The 16,367-nt window shown below is 31.1% G+C and overlaps 2 long non-coding RNA genes across 2 annotated transcripts; both read left to right on the plus strand.

Moving 5' to 3' along the window:
• The first annotated feature begins 2,860 nt into the window (after positions 1 to 2,860).
• LOC143066660 (uncharacterized) lies at positions 2,861 to 10,055 on the plus strand. The gene is made up of 6 exons (XR_012975723.1): positions 2,861 to 2,971; positions 4,619 to 4,769; positions 5,184 to 5,253; positions 7,344 to 7,410; positions 8,261 to 8,346; positions 9,919 to 10,055. It is a non-coding gene; the product is annotated as an uncharacterized LOC143066660 (long non-coding RNA).
• A 1,217-nt stretch (positions 10,056 to 11,272) lies between these two features.
• On the plus strand, positions 11,273 to 16,270 carry LOC143066661 (uncharacterized). Its single transcript, XR_012975724.1, has 3 exons — positions 11,273 to 11,331; positions 13,808 to 13,888; positions 14,822 to 16,270. It is a non-coding gene; the product is annotated as an uncharacterized LOC143066661 (long non-coding RNA).
• Positions 16,271 to 16,367: the final 97 nt, after the last annotated feature.

Here is a 16,367-nt window from a genome sequence, read left to right on the forward strand (position 1 = left end):
TTTTTATAATTTTATTAAAGATAATTTGATGTTGGCAGAAATTCATATCATTGATATATTTATCAAATGTTACTTTTCCGTCTTTACCCATACTAATGTATGGGACGAGGTTTTTGTCCTTGTATACCTAAACGTGCATTCGAGGATACAGGGTAGAGGGCATACTCCCCCTTTTGATCGCTAAATAATTTTGAAAGTCTCATGTTTTCCACAATATCTATACAAATTGTTACCGTATAATCGTCAGCATAAATCCAATTATCGGGAACTACACCCTCTTTCAAATATCTTGGATTTGGCCATATTCACAAATTGTGCTGCACGAAAAAAAAACTTATATCATTGTCATTTGACTTTGATAAATACTTTTTAAAAACAACATTGTCTGAACATTAGACTTCTCGCATGATATTTTACAGTTTAAGACTACATTCTGAATTTTATTTTTTCCGTTATTTAGTATCTCACTTAACACAGAAATGTGATACTGACATAGTAGAGTTGTTGCTTTTTTAGACTATATCTATGTGTATGAATTTCTTATACTTCATTGGTGATATGTACCAAAAACAATGCGACAACTTTTCACAGGATACCAAATAACACAAAAATTTTAACCACTATAGGCCACCGTACGGCTTTCAACAATGAGCAAAGCCCATACCTCATAGTCAGCTATAAGACGGCACAAAAAGAAAAATGTCAAACAACTAAAACGAGAAAACTAACGGCCAAATTAATGTTAAAAAAATGAACGAAAAAACAACAATAAATGATAAGCACTGAAACACAGGCTCCTGACGTTGGACAGGCACATCCATACTAGGACAATGGTGTAACAGTACGACATAATTGTTCAATATTATAAACTGGATAATTATTCTCTATTCATAAGTTGTGGTTGTTTTAAGATAGTGTTCAGCAGCTATGGATATTATCAGATCGGTACATGAAGTTTATTTTGGAAATACTATAAATTGCTGTTTTGATGCTTCGTTTTAGTCTCACGAGTCAATTCCTTTCTTACTGTTTTAATTGTCACATGATCATTTGATAAACATACTTCAATGATTTTTATTGGCTTTAACTTGGACATTTATATGTAGCATAGATATGCATGCGTAAAATAAGTTCTCGACATAAATTGCCTAAAATATCAGATAAGAATTAAGCCTCAAGTTATAATACTAACGACGAAGAAGCCTCAAGCTATATTACTTATGATGATGATACTGTTGTATGTCTTATATCCAGCGACAAGTATTACATATATATATATTAAGGATGATCAAATGATAATGATAAATGCAAATATATCTTATTGTACATGCCCAATACTTAGAGTCGCATTTTCATATGCTAGGTAACAAGAGAGCGTAACCACTATAAGGACACACTTGTCTTTCTACAAGTAAACCAATACCTGCTCTTACTCATGAATGCATCATGCTTGGTGGAGAAACCGTAAAATACATTCTCAAAGTCATTCGTTCAGGGGTCCAACAAAATATTTGAACCCGTACTCGAGGCTAGCCTGCTACCAGTCAATCCCATGTACATTGTACTAGTATATAATTATGAAAATAAAGTGTTTTTAGTCACTGGTTATCTGTCGCAGATTTGTCACTTTTATACATATTCCTCCAAAGCGAGACAAAAATTGAAACTAAAATGTTTTGTTAACTCAATCAGTATATGTGATAGCTTACAAACTCACTTCTAATTGGATAAGTAAGAGTTAAAGAAAATTCCCGTAAAGACTGAAGTGACATTATTGTTGTCTCAAAAGTGTAACAAGTATGTAAATAGCATTCCAATCCTCTTTTAATCAGAGATACTTGGGGACAGGATATTGTAGCCAAGTACTATGTACTATTAACTGATAGTTTACTATCCGCAGTGACAAATGTTTATATGCATATTATTCATCAGTTGCGAATCAAGTACACCTTCCAAATTACAATCTATGTAATGATTTGGTGTACACATTTATTTACATACATTATTATCAATTAAAATCTTTTCTTTTTTTAATGTTCGTTGACTTTCATTTGAAAGAAAAGTGTATGTCAACTAGTTAAATTTAAAGACGTACGCGACCTGTTTTTTGTAAGTATACTCATCCCGTTGTCGTACATTTTCCTAGTTGAAAAAAAAATCGGAGATTGTAAACTAAGGAGATTAACTACAGAAGAAGAGAACGTTTGAAATGATGCTGAATAAAGTATGATGCAATCCCAGTTATTAACTTTAACTGACACATATTCTAATTAACACTTTCAGTTCATTTTTTTATAAAATTGCAAAAAAAAAAAAAACTTAATTAATATTAAATACCCACGGAAATAAGATATTACAAAACATTATAAAAAAACGAAAAGAAGAAGGGACACCATGATAACGACAAACAAGAGCAATACAAATATCAAATAATAAAAGGTTCATTAATTTTTGCAAAGTATATCGGAAAAACAAAGTCATGGTCATGAGAAGCACAAAAGACAACTCAAATGAATCGTATGATAGGTAAAGATACGTATATATACGTGGTCTTATGACAGTAAGTATTGGCGGGAATCTCAATAGTCACGTGATATATAAAAATCATAATTTCTTTCGTTTTTCATCATCTTAGAAATACTTGATATTGATAAAATTTCTTATGAATGGGTTTTATAATTTAGGAATACTTAGTTTAAACTTGAGTGACGCGTTTAACAAAATTAATTGGTTAGCAATAACCGGTCCCGTTACGTGCGTATGTCGAGTTAGGTACGTATATCATTTTATTGGAAATCTCTATTAGTACTGAAGATACCTAAGGGCAATTAAAGTCGAAAAGGCATCTTTTCTTTTATTGTTTTGCAGGGATGTGAGCGATGATGGTACAAAAGTACTGATGAACTTATGTGTCGCATTACTTATTTCGTACGTCATATTCCTAGCTGGCATAACACAGACAGAAAATAAAGTAAGACAAACAGAAAAAAAGTCTATAACTGGGTTTATATTTGATTTAAAACTAAAATTGAATATTTCAGCTCTTTCTAAATTATTAACATCTATTTTAGCAGCAATCAAAGACGGGCTTCAAAGTTATTGTGAAACTGCCTATTCTAGAGGTGGCGTGAATCAGATGTGGATACTTAAAAATTCCAAAGATCTTTTAGAGTACATACAATCCAACTCTCTTTCATCTTGTAACAGTATTAAAACATTTGACTTTTCTACTCTTTACACAAGTATTCCACATTCCAAACTAAAAGACAAATTGAAAGAGTTGGTATTACTTTGCTTCATAAAAAAGAATGGCCAACGTAGATACAAGTATCTTGTCTTAGGAAGGGATAAATCCTACTTTGTAAAGAATCACTCTGATTCAAACAAAAAATTCTCTGAAACTGATATTATCAAGATGCTTAATTTCTTAATTGACAACATATTTGTAACGTTCGGAGGACGTGTTTTTCAACAGACTGTCGGCATTCCAATGTGAACAAATTGTGCCCCTCTACTTGTCGACTTGTTTCTTAATTATTATGAGACAATGAGGGTCGGTTGAAAACAAAACTTTACGACAGAAGAGATGATTTCAGCTTTCCAATTGTGAACTTTCCATTTCTAAGTAGCAACATTCCAGCAGCACCTGCATACGGGGTATATATCTCCCAATTGATACGATATTCCCATGCTTGCATTTCCTATCATGATTTTCTTGATAGAGGGTTGCCTTACGTCGTAACTACAATTCCCTTCCCTTTCATGAATGTGACCTACCGAATTAGACCATTTACCGGATTAAAATTTTGTAATCACATAAGCAACACGACGGGTGCCACATGTGGAGCAGGATCTGCTCACCCTTCCGGAGCACCTGAGATCACCCCTAGTTTTTGGTGGGGTTCGTGTTGTTTATTCTTTAGTTTTCTATGTTGTGTCATGTTTACTATTGTTTTTCTGTTTGTCTTTTTCATTTTTAGCCATGGCGTTGTCAGTTTGTTTTAGATTTATGATTTTGACTGTCCATTTGGTATCTTTCGTCCCTCTTTTAAGGAAGATATTAATTATCTATAAACACAATACCTAGAATAAGTCCTGTAATCTAGGACATTCAGGATAAGGACTCAGTTCCTTCACGGGAACTCAAATTTATCCTTTTGAAAAAAATGTATACTGATTTATTTGCACTAGATAAGTTTTCTATATGAATGATGAATTCTGAAAGCAAAAGCGTAGAGGATATTGATAGCAAAAAAGCCATGACAAAGAAGTGACAGAGAAAGAAATTAAAAAGAATTATTATTTTAGTTTTATAAATTCAAAATTAAATTGAGCTACAACACAAATAACAACATAGTGGTGTATCATATCGCATATTTGTGAATAGAAGCGATAGCTATTATGTCTGCATAACTAAAAATAATAACGCAGCATTCTCATGATACTGGATACTGGATACATTGTTAAAAAGGCTAAATGATTTGATCCTACCATAACATTTTACAGAAATGGAAAACACGAACAATTGCCAACATTTTGTAAAAAAGATGCAGTATTCAAATTAAATATCTTTATACAATTGTATAATTATTTCTCAACTAGCTTTATCATATTGTAGGTTGTTTGTTCAGTGATTGCAGTTGCTATGCATTATATGTTCCTCACAGACTTTGCTCTGATGCTGGCTGAGGGTATTCTTTTTGTGAAAATGGTTGTGTTTATTTTCAACAAACGTTCTATAATTAATCAACTGATACCACCATGTTGGGGTAGGTATAATTCTACATTTACAACTCAATTTCAAATTAACAACAATAAACTATTAATTATTTAAAGTAGCTAATTAGTCAAAGAAGTTATCAAACAAAAATAAATCTGGATCTGCTATGCCACATGCGTTCTTGTTCATAAGGACTATAATGTCTCTGCTTACATACATTTATTATTTGTACAATAGAATTTTTTGATAATAGAACATACAACAACCTGTAAAGAAATGAAAAAAAAACTACACAAAACATGTGATTAAATAAAATCAAACTTACAAACAGTGGGAAAATATTTCTAAAATAAGAGGTAAGTAACGGATTCAAACATCTTGCCTTATGCCTATTGCACAGATGATGGTAGCATTAATCCAACCAAAACGTCGCTCAATAAAAAACTGTAATCTTGATTTTCAGTTGTTCCTGCTGTTATAGTTGGAATTTCTGCTGGTGTGACTAAACTTAAAGGATATGGCAATCACAAGTAGTACGTATATAACTTTAAAAATAGTATATTATGCATACAACTACAAATTCTTACGTACCCTACTACTTTTTTTCTTCCAACATGTCCAAAGATGAAGTATAAGACCCTGCAAGATATTTTTAACAGTTGTATGGCTACATCTTCTTAAGAGTTTACATTATAATCGAACAGACCTCAATTAGACTGCATTTCAAGTGTATTTATACTTGTAAAATGCTGAATTTGCGTTTCTAGAGATTATACATAGAGATCATATATGGGAAGAAGTAGGTAAAACAGCCGTTATTACAAAGCTCAACCCCTAGGCAATATCAAATTTCACAGAATAATTCGAAACATGAAGATAATATTGAGATGTAGTCAATACGGGATTGGTTTGGATTAAAACTACCAAGGGGATTGTGACCTAATGAAACATGAAACAGTGAAAAACTAATTTGGTGTACTCTATTGATATTATATAATGAATTAGAAAATAGTAAAAACATAAAAATACTGAACTCCGAGGAAAATTCAAAAGGAAAATCCAAAATCAAAAGGCAAAATCAAAAGTCCAAACACATCAAACGAATGGATAACAACTGTCATATTCCTGACTTGGTACAGGCATTCTCTAATGTAGAAAATGGTGGATTGAACCTGGTTTTATAGCTAGCTAAATCTCTCACTTGTATGACGGTCATATCAAATTCCATTACATTGTCAACGATGCATGAACAAAACATTCATACTCAAAGAGTAAAAAATGTCAAAGATAGGGGTACAGCAGTCAATATTATGTTACCATCTTAATATCACTATAAAAACAACAAATGTAACGAAGAAGCACAAACAGGCATACATCAAATTTAACATACTCATTTTGTTTTTCTTATACGACTTAATTTATCTATGTAAAGTCTACCCATAAAGGATAGAAGGTTTTCAGTACTGGTATAAAATTGCGCGTTTGAAATTCGCACAGGTAGACATAAAGTTAATTTTGTCGTTCAAAGTATGACGGCATACATAAATTCAGATTCACGTTAAGTAGATATAACAGAAAACAGATTTAACAGTAAAAGTAATAATAATTAATAAAAAAGTTGTGTGGTTCTAAGTATGACGGGATACATAAGTACAGTTTCACGTCAAATGTATATCATAAAAAACAGACTTAACAGAAAAAGTAGTATTATTGAATAAAATAGTTTTGTCATTCATAGTATGTCAAGATCCATAAGTAAAAGTAATATTAATAAATAAAATAATTTTGTCGTTCAAAGTATGATGTTTTACATAACCACAGAGTCACTTCAAAAGAATATCTAAAAAAAACTGACTTAACAGTACAAGTAATATTAATAAAGACAAATAAAATAATACTATTATACGTTATTAAGATGATAACCAACGTCAGTACGCAAAATCTATACTTCAAGACCATCTTGTATTATTTGTGAAGTTGATACGGAATCTTTATCAACAAGTTTCGGTATCTTCCGATGAACTGGAAATTGGAAAAATGGAATTCAATATTCTACTGTGTATTGTTGAATTGTATTTTGCTAAATTTTTAACTTGCCATTGAATATATGAATAAATAAACTCATCATAGATACCTGGACTTAATTTAGCATAAACGCCAATAAATAAGATTAACATGTTTTATATGTTTTATTGTAAATAAAAACTTTTAATTTGATTCCTGTTTAGAACAAATAAAATTCAAATGGAACCCATATCAGTCTAATTGCAAATTTTCTTTTCATACTCTATGGCACTTCCGCCATGATTGTTAATTCTCACGTCACAAATGTTTAATATTGACCTTCAACAATTCCTTTGATATACGTTTAAATAGATCCATAACGTTAATATACTTGAAAATAGAAACAAGGCTTCGAATTCAGATATATGAAATATAATTTAAACACGTGATCGTTATATCCAATGAAAACAGAAGAATGCTACACCATGTGTAATTCTAGTACATGTTTCCTTTTTATTTTATTTTGTTTTATTTTCAGTGTCCATTTTCGTAACTATAAGAATAGAATAATAAGACGTAAATAAATAAATGACCCTCCGAAATGCTTTCTTCGTTTCAGTTGTTGGTTATCTCCTGAAACAAACCTCATCTGGGCGTTCATAGGACCAGCATTACTTGTTATTACGGTAAGGAATGTTTTGATAACATATTAGTAGTCAATCGCCGTTGTTTTGATCCATTCGTTCCAAACTTCATTTTTTTTTATCAGAAATGAGTGAATGGAAACTGAAACAAAGCGTCTATAAAAGAGGGTAGAAAGATACCAGACGGAAATTCAAACTCATAGATCGAAAATAAACTGATAAATATTTAGTGTTGCGCACGTTTCGTGCGAGATATAATTCAGCAGGGAAACATTGATAACAACTTATTTCCATGTTTCATTTAAATGAAATTGAAAAACAATGTAAAACATGTAAACATGGAACTTTCGACGCTTTTTCAGAAAAAAAAGTGTTTCCTTGATACCATCTCATGCATTATTCACATTGAACATTATTTGTTAGGTTATATTAACAACTGTCGACAAAACAGTTTTGAAGCATCAGAATAACCCAACCAAACTAAAAGCATAGTTTATCAAATATAAAAGTCATTTCAAGATTAGATTAACTGGATATTATGTTGCAAAGCGAATCAGTTACTGCAAAACACCTACATCAATATATGAAATGTATGAATGTGTTAATATTTTCAGTGACGATGTTTCATAAAATTGCATGTATATACAATACAAGCTTTTATACACTGTGTCAACTTAGGACATTATAACAGGTTTTTCCCTGATCTTTCCTTTGAAATTGGTTATACACTCAACCGAACGTTTTGTTCTTTGAATTCCAACTGCACATTTATCTCTACTTATACTTTTTATACTTAGTAACACACACACGAAATCAAATTCTTTGAAGACATTTTTTTTAATTTATTTTGAAATGTCGATTATTTAATTTTATTTAAAATTTTATTTTTCAGATTAATGTTATCGTCATCATCATAACTGTATATAAAATGATGACTGTGAAAGCTGTAGCTACGAAAACGCCAAAAGAGAAATCCAAGTAAGTATGTTATATGTACTCAATTTGTCTGGATTCTTTATTAGTACCCTTACTGGTAAAAATATATTGCGGAACCAATTTAAACTGCTTTGAAGTATTAAAAATTAGATAAAATGTAAAACAAAGGTCAAGTACAGATGCGTGTTTTATTACGACCATATGAGCTTCCACAGACTCGCATTCCCACCTGTAAAATATTGCACCTTTAATTCGTTGTTACAAAATGTATCGTTACAATTTGTTGAAAATAAATGAAATCGTCTTAAACGGTTAAAGTTGAAGATCGACACATTCCTTGCATTTGATACTTTTTTTTCCTCTTTTTTAAGAGAAAACACAGTTTAAGAAGGAAGTTAAAAACGGTAGAACATTTGATTACTTTGTCAAATTGATTTATAAGATGCAACGGTCAAATGTATTAGTTGGGTAGCGTTTTTACAGCTTTATATAGTGCAATATTGTCAAATTGTTAAAAGGTTGTGCACATTTTGATATTGTTATCATATTATTGGCTTTAAAATCGCTATCACTAAAAGTAAATACTCTCAGATATTTACTAACGTTGTTACAGATAAGGGAGAGATAAATTCCCTGCAACGTCCGATCTGTGTTTTTCTGGTGTTTTTCAACTGTTTGTCGATCTAATGATTTCTGCTTTTTTCAACTGATTTGTATTATGTGTTCTTATGTTGTACTGGTATACCACTATTATAGGTTAGAGAGAGGGTTGAGTATTCAATCTATCTACATTTTGGTGGATAGTTGTCTCATCATTTGCTCATTGGCTATCTAAATACATCTCTTTATTGTTGTATAGAATGACACATGATATAACGTGACCGAAACGCTTTAATAGATATAGTTTCATCAGGAACGCTCCATGTTGAATATTTGAAACTCATGATGTATAAGAACCAGAACAGTTGAATAGCTATGTAATCAAACATTACCCGAAAAGAAATTCCAGCAGACATTAAAAAAAGATATTTAATGATTTTAAAAAGTATGAAACGGTTAATTTAAAACACGTTATTTAAAAAATTGTCAAAAAAGAAAAAATATCAAATAGCATAACTTCAGAGATGGTAGCAGATGTTTTCTTCGAGTGAGACATACCGAATTCGTCGTATTATCGTGTTTGCTCACTCTCGCAGGTCATATAGGGTCGCCATCAGATTTGTCGTGGAATTCATGTTGCTCAGTCCTCATTTTTTTGTGTTTTGTTTATTTTTCTATCTGTTGGACTGTTTCCTTTTTAGCCATGGTGGTGTCAGTTTATTTTCGCCTGTCTTAAAATATTGAATAACGGAGTACTGAGCTTTCTACGGTGATAATGGAAATGTTTAACGACCTTGACTGGCTTTACAGCTCTCGCAAGGTCAGTTCCTACGGTGTCTATCATCCGAGGTATCTACCCAGAGCTGTAAAACAAAAAAACAAAAAACTACAAATCGTGACTTGCTTGAGTCCGAAGCGTTTGTAATGAAACATAAACAAGATCATCAATCAGTAATTAAACAGTAATTTTTCTTGAGGCAAAACATGAACATGACGTTTGTTGTTCTATTGTAGAATTGGTTTGAAAGGCATCCGTGTTATGTTACCGTTGTTTGGAGTAACGTGGGTACTAGGAACGTTTTCATTGAACGATGATCTGGTAATGTTCCAATACCTATTTGCAATTTGCAACTCTCTTCAGGTAATATTTACTGTTTTATACTTATCATGCACTCAAATGCATTAAAAAGTCCCTTTTTACCACATAAAATCATGTGAAAAAAGTTTTCAAAGTAACGAAATAGTTACAGATACCAGAATAAATCAACGGAAGCTTATTTTTCATTTAATAATTTTTGAAGTAATTCAATGGAAAGGTGGGAATTACATGTACCAACTGGACATTCGATATCATAATTCGGAACAAGATGAGAATGTCCAATAAATAACCATTTCTGAGAAAAAAGAGTTACAAAACTCACAAAAACCAATAAAAATAAAAATAAAGACTGACCATTTAAAACTACAGCAACACCGGTTGCAACCCTATGTGGCCGAAATAAGTGCTGCAGGTTTGGCAACCGTCGTATCAATCATACAATCAAACAATATTTGGTCTCTTTTGGTGATATCAAATTCGCAGAAAAATAATCTACAGACCTGAATCGTTGTTATATTAGATAAATATGTCATTAAGCTTCGTATGTGAAAGTAAAATAACAAACAAACGTCGAATTAAATATTCAAAACAGAAAACCGGTAATTCAAAGCGCAAACACAGGAAACCAATGGATAACAATTTTTACATTCCTGACTTGGAACAGACTTTTTCTTATGTTGATTGAACCGGGTTTTATAGCTAGCTTAACATCTCACTTGCATGACAGTCACATACAATGCCATTAAATTGAAAGCAATGTGTGAATAAAACAAAAAGACATAATCATGATATTTGATAACGATGTCAAGAACAGGGATACATATTCAACATTTTGTTATAATCTTAATCAGTATAACAACAAAACAATATGTAACTAAGACACACAAAAAGGCATATCGACAAAGCACATTAGCAAGGAATTAAAGGCAATCATATGAAATTTACCAAGACACAATAACACAATTACAGGATGTATAAGTTCAGTGCCACGTCACTTGTAACAAAGAAACACAAAAAGGCATATAGGCAAAGCACATTAGATAAACGAAAGACAAGCATGCAATTTGTCTTTGCCATGGAACAATAACATAATGGCGGGATGTATAATTACAGAGCCACGTCAAATTCATACCACACACAAAACAAAAATCAGGAATAAACAGTAAACACGGTAAACTTAATATTCACAAAGACAAACAAATGAGAATATATTATCACACTTTATTATGATGTATTTAGAGAAATGAGAATGTTTCAATATCTAATAATCATTATCCTTCAAACAGGGTCTCTTCATATTTGTATTTAACTGCTGCTTGACTGACAAGGTATTTATGTTAAATAAAGGCAACCGTAGTATATATACCGCTGTTTGAAATTTATAAATCGATTGAGAAAAAAACAAATCTGGAGTGGATTACAAACTAATATTGAGGGAAACACATCAAATATAAGAGGAGAGCAACCACACAAGTAAAACACAACAATAAAATATAACACATATAAACGAACTATAATATAACAAAAGCCATTTTCCTGACTTGGTACAGGACAGTTTAAGAAAAATAAATGGTGAATTGAACCTGGTTTTGTGGCTAGTCAAACCTCCCGCTTTTATAGCAATGTTAAATATAACAGATAAATGACAACATTTCATGACATGACTACAATACAAATGAATGGGAGAAAATATAGGACAGAAAAACACACGAATAATAACTAACAAAAGGTACCAGGTTTTAAAGTTAATACGCCATACGCGCGTTTCGTCCACACAATGATGATACGAGCGAAATAAAGCATTGGCTGTCTTTATCATATAAGTAAATATTCCGACTAAAAATTTAAATTTTGCAGTATCACACAAAATAAATATCATCTCTATATAACATATTATCTAAAGAGATGTTCCGTGATTGTAAATGTAACAACAATTTACAAAGTCATGATAAAACGTATTTACGCAACTATATGTATCTGTTGTTATTTTTCCTCGTTGACCAGCCAACTTATTAGAACAGGTCTTATTCCAAGATCTATTTAGAGATTGATTGTGTTCTTATAAAATATACAGTATATATGTAAAACTCAGATCGACGTCCGGTACCTAATCGACGTCCGTTTCTCAAATCGACGTCCAATTCAGACGTCACAACGAAATAACATACCCATACCACAATGGTTATAAAAGGCCACAACATGAATAATGTAAACAGTTCAAATTAGAAAATTAAAGGTCTTATTTATAAAAAGAAAAACAATTCTGAAAGACCAATATGGCAGACATACACAAACGGCAATCACTGCACTACTGGCCCATAAAGAATATGTCGGGTTAAACATGTGTATGATCATTTAAGCCACTTAACACAGAACAGTCGTGTAACAGCAGAACATAAAGACATAATGGCTATTTCTTGCGTATACGTTTCACTCCCTGAACTCCCTGTGCACATTCATAATGTAAAACTCAGAAATTTGTTGAAAGATATCTTACAGGGGTCCGAATTTTAATACTCTCAAATCAATTGGCTTTACTTCTTTTTTTTGTCTATTGTTGAAGACTGGATAATGCTTCTAGATGTCGTTTTATATTCTTTGTCGTTGGGTTGCTTTCTCATTGACATACACTTACATGCATGTAATTTATTGATATGCATAGCAATGACACACTATAATGTAGATCGATTGGATTAACTTTTTATCGAGATAATTAAAACATTAATATGCAATTTTTTGAAAATGTAGTTGTCGTAAGAATACTACAAAACAAACAATTTATTGTTTATGATTTATTGATATTGGATATCGATTAAAGACAACGACAATGAATCGGACATTGTTTTGGCAATACATGAAGTCACATCGGACATCGATTAGAGTATCAAAATTTTGGACGTCAATTAGAGAATGTGACGTCATATTTGTTCGTCGATTTGTGTAACAGACGTCGATTTAAGGAACGGACGTCGATTAGAGACCGGACGTCGATCTGAGTCTAACATATATGCCATCACATGTTTATAGTTTCGCATCATAATTTATATCTACCCTGGAATCAATAACAACTATGAGACCAATCTTTAATAAACTTGATGTTAATGCTTTGGAAATTGTGTTTTTGGTTACTGATTTGTTAATTAATGAGTACATCATAATTGGTTGGAATAACCAGGCTTAGTAAATGTTGATAAACTACAATTACAGTGCTGTTTATATTCAATTATCTATTTTAGATAACATTTGTTTCGACCCTGTTCCTGATGTTCGTTATCGATGAATAGATTATTTGCATTTTTAAAAATTTTATTGGAACTGTGCACATTCAGAATGTACAGAAAAAAACTAAAAAAACAAGATTCGAAAAATATAAACGACTAAAAGGTCTACTGTTGATTTATTGATAATAGTTGGATACCAATTTTCGTGGATTTTGGTGGTATAGGGGAACCACGAATTAAAATATTCAACGAATTGCAAATTTTCAAAAGGAATGTAAGCAAACTGAATCAAAATCGCGAAATTAAATATCCACACATATGCAAGTTTTTTCAAACCACGAAAATTGGAACACACAAAAATAAATGTATTAAAACACTACGTAAAGGGAAAATTAAAACTAAGAAACACAATATTCAAAAACATAGGCTGAAAGGATGGTATGCATATCCAACTTCACGTCTAACAACCGTTGTTTTACTTATATATTTTCAATTAGTATTAGAATGATATACCATTTCATAACATGTTACTGACTCCTATTCAACCCCATGTACATATTGTTATGTTTTATTCTGTGTATAGATCAGAAAAGGTTACCGGGAGTATAAGAGACGACGTGCCAATCAAATGGATTCAAAATTATCTACCGAGTGTACTAATAATGTGAGTATATAGATGTAAACATAGACAAAGACTAACAAGAAAGTAGCTCATACCAAAACTCGCCTTTTTATTAAGTTCATCTCTATGCACTTGACATATCTGATTACACGAATACAGTGAGGCATTCTTCATAAATGTGTCTAAAAGAATATTAAAGTGTTGCCTGTGTATGCAGTATATATCTCCTAAATGACACAGTCTGCAGACTCTAATACACCATGTAGTCATACATATATGAACTATAGACTGTTTCGTAGGTTTCGTCAATAACTTTGTCAAAATTTAATGTATATCTTTTGTATCGCAACTAAAGAACAGAAACACAAATTAATAGTTTATGTTAATCATGTTTATTGTTTTAAATATTAATATAAACATATGTATTTAAAAGAGGGACGAAAGATACCAAAGGGACAGTCAAACTCATAAATCTAAAACAAACTGACAACGCCATGGCTAAAAATGAAAAAGACAAACAGAAAAACAATAGTACACATGACACAACATAGAAAACTAAAGAATAAACAACACGAACCCCACCAAAAACTAGGGGTGATCTCAGGTGCTCCGGAAGGGTAAGCAGATCCTGCTCCACATGCGGCACCCGACGTGTTGTTTATGTGATAACAAATCCGGTAAATAGTCTAATTCGGTAGGTCACATTCAGGAAAGGGAAGGGGATTGTAGTTACGACGTAAGGAACATATCCGATATCATTTGTGAAACGGTTATTCCATAACGGTTAACCAACTAATCTAAATTATCTAGAATTACTGTTCATTGGTAAATGTTAAAGCAATAAAATAATGTTTCTTTAACATTGATGATCAGCAGTATTCTATTGTTGGAACCCTCTTTCAAAACTTTATGCATATTGCTTTCTTCTACTCAATATCAATGATTACTGATTCATAATCGTTCATTTTTGTATAGGACAATCTGAAAACAGCGCATCGACGACAAAACGTGTACACTGAAGAAATGGACAATACACTATAACAATATGTCTAGGCAATCATGTACAGTCCAACCTTGTTTTTTGTATTATAAGTTTATCATTTTAGCTTATTTTTACAAATGTATTAATATGTCTTTAATTTACAGATAATAGTTATCAATTGCATGTATCATAATAAGTGTTTAGTTTTATCGTTTTACAAGACGTTTTACTATTACTAATTAAGACAATTCTTATATTATATTTCATAAACACAACAGTATCATTACAATCATGTATATATCAGATACAAATGTTTATTAACGTGGCTAGAGAGACATTCTACAAAATGTCACGTTCACATCTTATATTCATCAACTAAATGTTTATAACATATTGTTTCTTGTTGGGTCAAGATATAATGTTTATACTCAGATATTGCTCTATCTTTTTAGATAAAGAACTCTTATCAACAATGTATATCAATATCAACAGATCATCTTTATGCATTTTTTTAAGTTATAAAACTTTATAAAAAAATTATAACAATATTAATATATACAGGACATGTACACTTAAGACGGGATCAATCATCAACTGTGTAAAACAACAACATTTTGTTTTACTAATAACAGTTATTTAAATAACACCAAGTCTTCGTGTTTTCTGATTTTGATATGAACATAGACACTCAAATAAAAAAAAGTAAACATATGCCAAGTAAAATACGAATTTGAAGCTTTGAAGACCCGAGGTTTGCCAAATACAGATTACTCATCAATTCCATAGTAAGAAAATAACTAGTATTTAGAAATACAACGTTTTGTAAACAGATTATTTACAATAATAACCATATAACACATCTAGTTCATGTAAAAGTGGGGCAAATGATACTAAAGGGACGGGACATTAAAACTTAAAGATAGAACATAAACTGACAGGCAAACAGGCAAACAGACACATAATAGTACACAAGACACATTTATGTAATCATATAAATATAATCACCTATTTGCTGTAAACACTATCAAACAAGACAGCTCCCAAGATTTCTTAATGTTTAATAAAATAAGGTATAATTCATTGTTTGTAACAAACTCTTAAATTGTTTTCTCACTATATCGAGAAAAAAGAGGTAAAACCTAATTTCACGCTAAAGAATTTTACAATTTTATACAAGGGATTTGTCATATTTTATCAAAAAAAAAAAGATACATGTTCATGTTTTTGTTAAAACCAGAATGTATTGCATGTTCTTTTTGTCAAAATCGTTGCATATCTGGTATTGAAATATTTATGTTTTTGTTTGTGTAGCTAGATGCATACAATAGAACAAGTCTTAAAGAGTGTTTAACAATATATATATTATATTTTTGTAAACCGAATAAAATGTTATTAATATGAGACAACGAGAGATACATGTGCTTTACATATTTCTAAATGTTATAATAATTCTTGTTTTATATATTAAAATCTTAATACATCTAGTATTTTTTTTTCTATATATCCAATAAAATAAACAAAAAATGATAAAATCAAAGC

This window comes from Mytilus galloprovincialis, chromosome 3 (assembly GCF_965363235.1).
Source record: "Mytilus galloprovincialis chromosome 3, xbMytGall1.hap1.1, whole genome shotgun sequence".
NCBI lineage: Eukaryota > Metazoa > Mollusca > Bivalvia > Mytilida > Mytilidae > Mytilus > Mytilus galloprovincialis.